Source organism: Mercenaria mercenaria, chromosome 13 (assembly GCF_021730395.1).
Source record: "Mercenaria mercenaria strain notata chromosome 13, MADL_Memer_1, whole genome shotgun sequence".
Lineage (NCBI taxonomy): Eukaryota > Metazoa > Mollusca > Bivalvia > Venerida > Veneridae > Mercenaria > Mercenaria mercenaria.
In genome coordinates this window covers 43570790-43583115 of record NC_069373.1, presented here as the reverse complement: position 1 = coordinate 43583115, position 12326 = coordinate 43570790, and the positions used below count along the sequence as shown (strand labels likewise).

The 12326-nt window shown below is 33.6% G+C and overlaps 1 protein-coding gene across 3 annotated transcripts in view; it reads right to left on the bottom strand.

The window, feature by feature from the left end:
• LOC123528556 (neuroglian-like) overlaps nt 1-12326 on the bottom strand; it is a 132678-nt gene that overhangs the window by 104050 nt on the left and 16302 nt on the right. The window contains exon 1 of one of the 3 annotated variants that reach the window (XM_045308357.2): nt 2064-2909. The exons of 1 other annotated variant lie outside the window; for it this stretch is intronic. The gene's annotated coding sequence lies outside the window, so the exon portion shown is untranslated. Of the gene's footprint in view, nt 1-2063; nt 2910-12326 lie in introns of those variants that run through there. One more of the 3 variants, XM_053521638.1, reaches the window with a different exon arrangement.

Sequence of the window (12326 nt, the reverse complement as noted above, 5' to 3'; positions counted from 1 at the left end):
ATGTCCAATAATGTAATTGTGAAGAAAAAATTGGTGGCAGAAAATGTAATTCCTGATGAATAAAGAAAGACAATTCATCAGAGAATACGCATCTATCTTTGTACAAACAATATTATGGCAGACTGTTAGTTTACCACTTACTAGGATCCTGATGTAAGTCAGTAAAAGTTTTCCTTAAAGGGACTGACCTCCAGATCATACAATAAAGAGATAAGGAAATTTCAAGATATCAGAAAAAGTTTGCTATATTTTTTAACAAGGCTTTGAAACTTAATTACTGACAGTCCACAACCTTAATTATAAATTTTTAATTGAACAGTCATTTAAGTACAAAATTCCTCAGTTACAGTGTAATAAGATGATAAGCGAGCGAAAATTAGCACTAGATATTGGTAAAAATGCACAAAGATTGTTAATTTATTAGGATATTTTGTGAAACTTGTATGTCATTATGTTTGTACCTCTGGTTACTTTTACAGCACCAACTTTTGAGTAAAAAAAAAGGCTTAAAAAGTCAGAATGTGTTGCTGATAAAAGAAAATAAAATCAAAATAAATAAATTTTGAGTAATGTCTGTTTTTAAAATGTTGGGGTTTTTTTTTGCAAAAAGAGTTTATCTGACGTCATGAGGAATTTAAAGTTGCAGATAAACCAAAACAGATCGAATTTTAGAATTTTAATGCAACATAAAAATACATGATATTATGTGGGATCTAATCTGCATACATCTCTACTGTTCCTGAAAGTGACCATTAAATTTTCAAATTTTCTAAAAAATTAAATTTGTGAAAGTTGCCTCTTGAATGAAATCTTTAATATTACCGTAGATACCCATGTATAATGCGCAGTTTTTTGACCCTCGGGACCACCCCCGAATCGTGGGTGCGCATAATACACAGGTATAGACAATTTTCCAACTTCAAAACAAGTTTGTTACCGATGTTCGCCATTTTGGTAAAGGGAAACTACTCCCCGCGCTTACTGTCTCCGCTAAAATCTAAGATTGCCGTTACGTTCCGTAAAAGATCGAATTGTTTATTTTTCTTTCAAACAAAATTAATTTCATATAAATTTAAAAGTATTTTGACGAAAGAAATGTTTACAAATCACAAAAATTATAATACTAATTAAAGATCGAGAATTATCTTTAACCGAGATCAAACTGTGAACAACATAATTGACACGAGGTGACACGTTAATTGCCGGTAAGTACTGGCTTTATGATCGTGACAAAAAGACTATCACACCTTTTGTTATCAGTTTGAATTGAGAAGCTCATGTCATTTTGAAAGATACCATTCCGAAATATTGAATCAGCTGCTATTTATTTATTCAAAATAGTGAATTAAAAAAGGTAAAACAACAAATATAACAATAATTTACTGGTTTTATTTTCGAGAAAACAAAAATCGATAGTACCGTGAACCCGATGCTGCTCTCCGCCGCGGAGATAAAATTTATTACCGGTGTCGATGTAAACCCTACTTTCGTTCTCCATCCACCTCAAAATTGACCAAAATTTTTTTTTTTATTTTTTTATTTTTTTTTATTTTTTTTTCCCCAGGATTTTGGACTAAGATCGGGGGTGCGCATTATACATGGGTGCGCATTATATACGGGTATCTACGGTATGTAACTTGCAGAGTATTTCTGTAAAATACATAAAACAAAGTCATTGGAATGAGACATGTATTTCAGTCCTATTCTGCTTTCTGTAAATCAGATATATTTCATTATCTTAACCTGAGGAAATGAAAGTTTTCAAATAACTTTATCCTGAGAAAATGAACATGTTCATACTATCTTATATTCTGAGAAAATGACAATTTTCAAATAATCTTATTCTGAGAAAATGAAAACTTTCAAATTATCTTATCTAATTTTCAAATGAGTTACTTTTAAACAGACAGTTTAAACATCATACATAAGGGAGAAAAAAAAAAGATGTTACAAAATTTCAAATATAAATTATTACAAATCATCATTTTGCCAAACTGAAAATCCATCCTAAATTCTACATTCTTACACAGTTAGGAAACCTAGATCCAACTGCTTCTACTCACCAATCAATTCATCCCTCCGTCAAACGAATCTCTAACGATAAAACTAGCTTTTTGTTGAGTTTTTTAAATCCAATATTCTGTAATTAAACGTGGTGCTGTGCAACCTTTTTATAATAAAATATTTAATCCAGTAAGCTTAACATCACCACACACAATGTAATTTCCAAATGAACCGTAAATTCCCAAAATATATATTTTGTAGAGTGCATGTAAAATATACTTATAAATATGACACTAGAGGTTTTATCTAGAGACCACAAAAACAGATATTATTTCTTGGTTTTCATGTTCCGATTTTACGCTACTGTCAATACAGGAAAGAGTATGCAAATATGGGTATATTACGAGCACACGACCCGTAAATAATGACAGTAGTCACGCGTTGTAAACTATCCTTAAACCCACTATAATACCCACTCTACATTCCGGCTCAGCACGTCTGTCGAATAGATCAGGCAAGAAAAAAACAACGTTACTCAAATACGTCTTAAATACTACCAATTACTGCTATTGAAATTTATATCACCACGAATATCATTAAAGTCTTGTCAAGTGAACTAACGGTGAGTATAAAATCCGGGAAAAGTTAAGTTTATTAATCCAATATCTATGAACACTTGATAAACAGCGCATAAAAAAGCATATAAAAAATTTGCCCGAAACACTAAAATTAACTTCACAACTGTCTCGATAATAAATATAATACGTTCATTTCCTGGAGTACTTTACAGCTACTGCTTCGTTTCAATTTAAAGATAACCGTTTTAAATGCCGAAACATTCCAGTGTAAAACTGAACCACTTGTCAAGCAAGCAGTTAGACTGATAGACTAGGACGAAATGTGAAAATGCGGCTAGAAATTCCAATACTATGGGAGGAAACATATGATTGCTTTTTCTCTAGCTCTCTCTCCTCCTAGTGCTGTACTTGGCTGACACTGTAGGGGGATAAGGCGAATATAATTCATATGAAATGTATTTCACCACTTAACTACTCATGTGAAAAAACCTCTAACTTAAACATACTATGATGTTCATTCATATTTCATGTATTTAAAACGCTCCTGTTGATATAATCTTTGTTTATATTCATGAAATGGTAGTTAGAGTTTTTGCCCTAAGGAAAACAGAACAGAACTGAACTGATAGACTAAAATTATTCTGGGTCCAAGGATACAAAACTGAGTTTGTAAACCAGTCTCAAAACTTTTACATTTAATTGGTTACTACCGAGCAAAAATTTGAAATTGACCAATCGCTGACCTGTATTCTGAGACTGGTCTCCAATCTCAGTTATAATTTACCCTCATGCTGAATAAGAATGCAACAGAATTCAACCGAGATAAAAAAAAAAGAATAAACATTCTTTGTATGTTAAAATATATAGGAACATGGGATAAGACAGAATGGTACAATACTGAATGAACATAACAGAACAGAACAGACCAGAAACTGTTTTTTGCTGCTCATATTTAAAGGGTCATAATGGCTATAGTTATAAGTGGCTGCCACAATTTTTGTTATGAACATAGTAACTATTATATTAATTTTTCTTGTTGTTTCCTATATGTTTGATAATTGCTGGTAATCAATATTTGAATATTTAAGATAGCAAAAAATATTACTAAAACCATTGAATTCTATTACCTCCCTTTATGGCTCTATCCATATAAATTCATGTAAAGCACCGAAAAAAGCCCTTTTCTAATGATGTAATGGTTTTTTTTTAGGCTCACTTGGAAGATTGGGCTTGCCTCAATAAATAAAGTTGTTATTATATCATCATCATCATTATTATTATTATTATTATTATTATTATTATTATTAATTATGTATATTCTCTTTATGTAAAGCTGCTTTAAAAATATTTCACATAAAATCAAGAGCACTACAAAACTGTAATGTGTTTTTTTGTTTGTTTTTTTTTAAAAAGTTACTTCCTCAAATTCTGTGCCACTCTGAACTCCCGATGGACCAAGAAAACAATATGTATAATGCAATATCCCTGTGCGTTTATTTGTGGGTTTATGGTAACTGAATTTCTCTCAATCAATTAAACAAAACAGATATATTATGATCCATAATAAAACATAATGACAAAAAAAAGGACCATCTAAAAATACTTGTATCCACCCAGTCAATTCAAAAAGATACATTTTTAACAAATGTCAACCAAAATGCTAGACTGGAAGATTGGAACTATCAAAGCCTTTTTGACTACACCCATTCTCATAAATGTGGTTTAATTGTGGTATAACATATGGTAAAAACACTTTGTTTAATAATGTTTTATCACATGAAAGAAATTTCCCAAAGAGTAGAAGCTTCTACTCAAATGATGTTTAAAAACCCTACAGATTTTGCAACAGGATTTTACCAGTTTTTTTTTTACAACAATGATAATTTTTATATCATACATCATTCTTTACAACTCAGAAGGTGCTTAAATTTTGTAATTTTGTTGAAAGGTAACAAATTATTTTCATTATCAAAAATTTACTTTGATGGGATTTTCCATTTACATGTAAGACGTTAGGGCCTTGGACAACTGTTCTTATATAGCCCATTACTGAAAACCTAAACATAAATAATTTTGGTCTTACCTCATAAATTTCAATTAATAAGTTCACTGATAAACTGCTATTTCATTCAATGCAAAGCAAAGAGCTGAAACATTTCTAAATTCAATTATTAGATACTAAATAAAATCAATTTACATTAATGAACAAAAATAATTGAAGTGAGAAAGATATAATCAGAAAGATTTAATCAAGGGTATACACAAACCCACTTAAAAATTAGGCAAAATAAAAAAATATAGATTTTTCACACAATGCAGTACTATTTGCACGCCCTCCACCACTGACTCATGTTGGGATGTATTTGGTTACCATAGACAGGAAAACTAAGTGGAATCACTTGTTAGATGTTGCTGACAAATTCTTTTTGTTAACCACCTCCCCCCCTCCACCCCCCAAAACAGTACCACAGTTACATGCTGTACTGACAGCCAGTGGGCAATTCTTTGTGTAGTTTTATAAAATTTATTTACTTTCTAAGGTTTTAAGATGCACAATAGAGATCAAACAGCAAATTTGGCATTTAACTGCATTTTACTGCGGAAGAAGACCCTAGATACCCCTAATGAGCATACTTCCAGGCATGGTTGGACACCTGTATAGTGCAACCAGTAAGGCAGCTGGTACCTCCTCTCACAAAAGAATTCTACATCTTTTTGCTGGGTGTCAAACCAACAGCCGGGATACGCAAGTGATTCAAAATCAATCACGCACCCAATTAATATTTAGAAATCAAACTCTAGTTTTAAGAAAACAAAGAAAATTACATGAAGTTCCTGAACTGAACTGAGAAAGAATTAAATGTCAATCTGTTTCCTTGGCAACCAAATTAGACTTACTCTTTATGGGAATTTAAGTAAGTTTAACATGCGAAAAAGGAAAGAAATTTTGTTTAACGGTTTCTGGTAGACTAGAAGTTGTTTCAGGAGTGTTGTCATACAAGATTGGAAATACAGTTAAACCTCTCTATAAGGCCTTGATTTAAAAATTGTTTGCAATAACACAATCCGAATTTTTGTGTGTGTGGGTAGGTTACTAAGATAAGGAATTTCTTTTTTGCATTTTAATCATATAGGGGAAAAAAATTTCACCTGACTGGCCAGAAAAAAAAGTTGGGTTGCAGTGATTTTCATGGGTATGTTGGGTAAACGCAAACTGGAAATGAAAAAAAAATATTTTTTTTTGACAGGTAAATATTTACATATCTATGGTAGAACCAGAAGCGAAAATAGTGGCTTTCATAAGCAGGTTTTATAGTAGTGACTGTTACATTGAGATGGTCCTAAGCACAAGTTTGACTGTAACAGTGGGCTTTTTAAGCCAGCAAGTTAACTAATATAGAAGGCATTAAGCACATGGCGATGAATGGAGCAGCTGGACAATTCTGATCACAGTGTGAAATTTAAATTACTACATACAAAAATAAAAATAGTAATTTTGCAAAAATGCAAAACAGAGTTTTGGAACCTTGTCGAAAATCACAGTGGACAAGTGTGTGAAGTTCAATCCATTCCGGTTAGTGGGTATAGGGATACAGGCTTTCATGTAAAATCTTAACCAGAAATTGCACTGTATGTTAGAACATCACAGTGAAAAACTGATCGTATTCCCACATAAGGTCAGTCACTGATATACCAGTTTATATATGAAAAGTTAACCAAATTTGGATGCCAAATTTGAACGAATGGCTATGTGCAATAGTTCTACCTATTAATGACTAGACCTCATAATGCTACTGCCTGGAATATTCAATATAAATTTATAGCATTTTGTCAGAATTATTAACATAAAATAACTGTTTGAAATAATTGGATAGAAAAATGGGTAGTAAAATTGTGGCACAAATTTTCAATAATCCACGCTAATATATAATTTAATCACTACACTTCTATTTTTTCATTTCCGTCACCCAAAGCCGGCAGCCGCTTCAAAGATTTATGTCCCTTTTATGGCAAAGGTTTCCGACAATAAAATCCACAATGATGGTAGAAAATGACAAATAATTTGTGAAATTTACAGTCGACTTTCCTTTGATTTACTGTAATAAAACAGTAACATATGACACTGGAATAAGCTTTTTGTGTGAGGCGTTAAAAGCATTTCTTGCAGCTGCATTCGGTAGTGGAATATCTCTAAACAAATCGGTAAATTTGAATCAGCTATGTGACTTTTTGTCACTATCAAAGAAAGTACATTTCTAGAGCAAGAACTGAAAAAAAGATGGGAGTTGTATATTGGATTTGTGGGTGGGAGGGGACACTTATATAGTAATGAATCTAGGTCTTTAACAATAGAAGTATCATAATATTCATCAACTTTAAGAATATTAACCCTTACCCTGCTGAATTTCCATAATGAACTTGTCCATCTTTCAACTTTGATAGTACCATTAACTGTTGAAAGGGGTGCTTACCTAAAAGATACTGACTGAATAGCGAACAGTGCAGACCATAATCAGCACGTGCAGGCTGATCCTGGTCTGCACTGGTCGAAAAGGCAGAATCACTTGCCGCCAGCAGGCTAAGGATTAAATATTATATATTATTTATATACAACTAGCATGAAATCACTTGAAACAAGAGCTGTCACAGGAGACAGTGCGCTCGACTATTTCGATGCTGGATAGTGAAACTGGGCACATCGGAGGAAGCTGAAGCTGTCGCTTGAGTGTTTAATGACTCTAATGGTGGATGAAGATATTGCACAATAGCTCGAGTCTTTGTCAAAAAAAATTGAGTAATAAAAGAGATAAAGATAAAGTGTTTCAAAACACTATAAGTAATTAAGTATAATTCTAAGCAACAAGAGCTGTCGGAGGACAGCAACGCTCGACTATTTAACAGCCTTGTCGCTTGAATGAATAAGAAAGTCGAAAAAGGGGCATAATTTAGTAAAAAAGTAAAATAGGGTTATGGAACCTGCATAGTGCTTATCAGCTCATGACAGTGGACAAGTGTATGAAGTTTCAATCCATTCCCATTAGTGGGTACTGAGATACCAGCTTACATATAAGAATTTAACCCAAAAACTCCTAAGTTGAAAAAGGGGCATAATTTTGTAAAATGCAAAGTTGAGTTATTGACCCTTTGCACTGCACGTCATATCATGAAAGTGAACTAGTGTGTGAAGTTTCAATCCTTTCCCATTAGTGGATACTGAGATACCAGCTTACATACAAAAACTTAACCAAAAATTTCTATGTTGAAAAGGGGCATAATTTTGTAAAAAATCAAAATAAAGTTATGGGACCTGCTTTGTGCATGTCAGATCATGACAGTGAACAAGTGTGTGAAGTTTCAATCCATTCCCATTAGTGAGTACTGAGATACCAGCTTACATACAAAACCTTAACCAAAAAATTCTAAGTCGAAAAAGGGGCATAATTTTGTAAAAAAGCAAAATAGAGTTATGGAACCTGTGCAATGTAAGTCAGTTTATCACAGTAAATAAGTGTGTGAAGTTTCAATCTATTCCCACAAGTGGTTACTGAGATACAAGCTTACATACAAAACCTTAACCAAAAATTTCTAAGTCAAAAAAGGGGCATAATTTTGTAAAAAAGCAAAACAGAGTTATGGAACCTGTGCAATGTAAGTCAGTTTATCACAGTGAATAAGTGTGTGAAGTTTCAATCCATTCCCACAAGTGGTTGCTGAGATACCAGCTTACATACAAAAACTTAACCAAATCGGGACGCGGACGCGGACGCCGACGCGGACGCCGACGCGGACGCATGGGCGAGTCCAATAGCTCTACTATTCTATGAATAGTCGAGCTAAAAAGGGGGCATAATTCATAAAATATTGGTGCAAGAGTTATACACCTGGTGTCATATGATGTGGGTGATGATGTGGAACAACTGCTTCAAGTTTGAATCAAATCCATTTAGGAATAACTAAGATATAGTGAAAATGCATTGAAATTAACCTTAAATTCTAAGTAAAAAGGGGCATAATTCATGAAAAATTGGTATCAGAGTTATGCACCTTGTGTCATATGATGTGGGTGATAAGGTGGAACAACTATTTTAAGTTTGAATCAAATCCATGCTTTTAGTAATAATTGAGATAATTGAAAGTGGATCAAAACTTTAACCTGAAATTTCTTAGCAAAAAGGTGGGATAATTCATGAAATATTAGTGTGAGAGTTATGGCCCTTATGCCAGATGATGTGGGTGATGATAAGGAAAAACTATTTTAAGTTTAAAGCAAATCCATCAAGTAATGACAGAGATAAGGAGAAAAAAGAGAGTGTAAAAACACTTTAACCAAGGTGGGGATGTGGAAAGACACCGACGCCGACGCCAGGGTGAGTAGGATAGCTCTCCATACACTTCATATAGTCGAGCTAAAAAAGTACCAACTTGCAGCAGAATATTTCATTGTTGAGAAAGCTATAGCATATTCGAAGTTATTTCTGTTGTAGTTTTTTAAATACATTTGGTTGAACCTTGTTCTTTTTAATATTCTTTGTTCTTTTTAATGTGTTTTTTTCCCAGATGATTCTTAACCTATTTCTTTTTACGCTTTGTCAGAACTTACTTCCTCTTGTATTTTGTCAGAATTTACTTCTTTTATACAGAAACATTTAATAACACACATTTGAACAATAATGCCTTTCCCTGACTGAACTATAGCAATATTTCTTCTTCTTTGTTCCTTTTGAAATATTAGACAAATAAAGCTTTAACAGTACTTCTCACCTTGCCTAAAGATAGCATATGATATACATCTTTAATTTCTTTACCTAGAGAGGGAGCAGTGTTAATCAATACTAGAAATCTAAGACAGAATTTATATACCAACATGAAAATTGGCTTTGAAAGGATTTTTTTTTTCATTAAAGACACTATTTCACAATACAAGAGTTCCAGAAGTTATGGTATCAGTTTTCAATGACAAAGGTAGACAACTTCACTGATGATAATGAAAAAGGGAGACAATCAAACTTTTGTGAACTTAAGTATGAACAATCTATTTTGGGCAGACATTCCAGTGTAATAAAAATACAGGGGAAACAATCAATTCAGAGATAATGCAAGGAAAACTGGAAGCCAATCAATTTTGGGTGTTGCAATGTAAGGAAATGGGGAGACAATCAATTTTAGGTGTTGTAATGTAAGTAAAAGGGGAGGCAATAAATTTTAGGTGTTGTAATGTAAGGAAAATGGGAGGCAATCAATTTTGGGTGTTGCAATCTAAGGCAAAGGGGAATGCAATTAATTTTGGGTGTTGCAATGTAAGGAAAAATAGGAGGCAATCAATTCTGGGTGTTGCAATGTAAGGAAAAGGGGGAGGCAATCAATTCTGGGTGTTGTTATGTAAGGAAAGGGGAAGGCAATCAATTTTGGGTGTTGCAATGTAAGGAAAAAGAGGAGGCAATCAGTTTTAGGTGTTATAATGTAAGGAAAAGGGGAGGCAATCAATTTTGGGTGTTGTTATGTAAGGGAAAGGGGAGGCAATCAATTTTAGGTGCTGTAATGTAAGGAAAAGGGGAGGCAATCAATTTCAGGTGTTGTCATCTAAGGAAAAGGGGTGGCAATCAATTTTGGATGTTGTTATGTAAGTGGAGGCAATCAATTTTAGGTGCTGTAATGTAAGGAAAAGGGAAGGCAATCAATTTCAGGTGTTGTCATCTAAGGAAAAGGGGTGGCAATCAATTTTGGGTGTTGCAATGTAAGGAAAAGGGGAAGGCAGTCAGTTTTAGGTGTTGTAATGTAAGGAAAAGGGTAGGCAATCAATTTTGGGTGTTGTTATGTAAGGGAAAGGGGAGGCAATCAATTTTAGGTGCTGTAATGTAAGGAAAAGGGGAGGCAATCAATTTCAGGTGTTGTCATCTAAGGAAAAGGGGTGGCAATCAATTTTGGGTGTTGCAATGTAAGGAAAAGGGGAAGGCAGTCAGTTTAGGTGTTGTAATGTAAGAAAAGGTAGCAATCAATTTTGGTGTTGTTATGTAAGGAAAGGAGGCAATCAATTTTGTGCTGTAATGAAGGAAAAGGGGAGCAATCATTTCAGGTGTTGTCATCTAAGAAAAGGGGTGGCAATCAATTTTGGGTGTTGCTATGTAAGGAAAAGGGGAGGCAATCAATTCTGGGTTTTGTAATGTAAGGAAAAAAGGAGGCAATCAGTTTCGGGTGTTGCAATGTAATGAAAAGGGGAGGCAATCAATTTTGGGTGTTGTTATGTAAGGAAAAGGGGTGGCAATCAATTTCGGGTGTTGTCATGTAAGGAAAAGGGAGGCAATCTATTTTAGTTGATGTCATGTAAGGAAAGGGGGAGGCAATCAATTTTGGGTGTTGTTATGTAAGGAAAAGGGGAGGCAATCAATTTTGGGTGTTGCAATGTAAGGAAAAAGAGGAGGCATTCAGTTTTAGATGTTGTCATGTAAGGAAAAGGGGGCAATCAATTTTAGGTGTTACAATGTAAGGAAAATGGGGAGGTAATCAATTTTAGGTGTTGTAATGTAAGGAAAAGGGGAGGCAATCAATTTTAGGTGTTGTAATGTAAGGAAAAATAGGAGAAATCAATTTTAGGTGTTGCAATGCATGGAAAAATGGGAGACAATCAATTTTAGGTGTTGCAATGTATGGAAAAATGGGATGCAATACATTTTTGGTTGAATGAAATTTGAGCCTGCTACCACTACCTTCCATTCTGAGCATATTTAACATAACTTCAAGATTGATCTAAAATAGATGTAAAAGAAACATTCTTGAATTAAAGTGAATACTCTCTGCTTTTAAGAGGGGTGAAAGGTGTATCAATTTTAAGACTCTCTGCTTTTAGAGGAGTGAAGAGTGTATCAATTTTAAGTATCACAATTCATTAGCTACAGGTGTTTCAATTTATCTTATCATTTTTCTTGTTAAGATAGATGCAGGTTCCTATTACATGCAGTGTTCCTCATTCATCACCCCATACCTAGCTACTGATCATCTTATCCTTCTACTGAATTCTCATTTATTTACTCTGTCTGTCAGTCATAAATGATGGGAACAAATCCCAGGTATTGTTTTTAGAACTGAACCAGTAATCTAACTGTAAAGTAAGATTTCTGATAGATTTTTAGTGATTTTTTTGCTGGTGTGTGGTATGGTGTTTGACTTTGGGTATAGTATGGTGTTTGATCCTGGGTATGGTATGGTATTTGAGCTTGGGTATGGTATGGTGTTTGAGCTTGGGTATAGCAAGGCATTTGAGCTTGGGTAGAATATAGTGATATAAAATGTTTAAAGCTTGGGTATGGTATAGTTTTTCATCATGTGTACAGTATAGTAAATGAATTAAAAACAAAAGTTCCTTTTATTACGCTGAACTTATCCCTATATGATGAAAGACCAGTCAATTAGATTTTTGTTTTTTATATCCATTTATCATTTTAATATTACATCTAGGCTGAAAATACAAAGTCTTGCCAACAACTATGGAGCTTGATGATATAACAGTTCTTCAAAATTGAGTTTCAACTAGGACCTTCCTCAGCAAGCTTTCACATTTCATTATAAGAAACACTAGGACAGGCAACACATCATCACCATTGCATGCACTCTAAAACAGAATTATTTTAGAGATATTTAGTCACATTTCTAAATTGGAAATCATGATACAATCAAAAAGAATTTTGTCATGTCTAAAACTGAAATCATGTTACACCCTTAGGGACTTGGTGTTATTTCACAAATCTG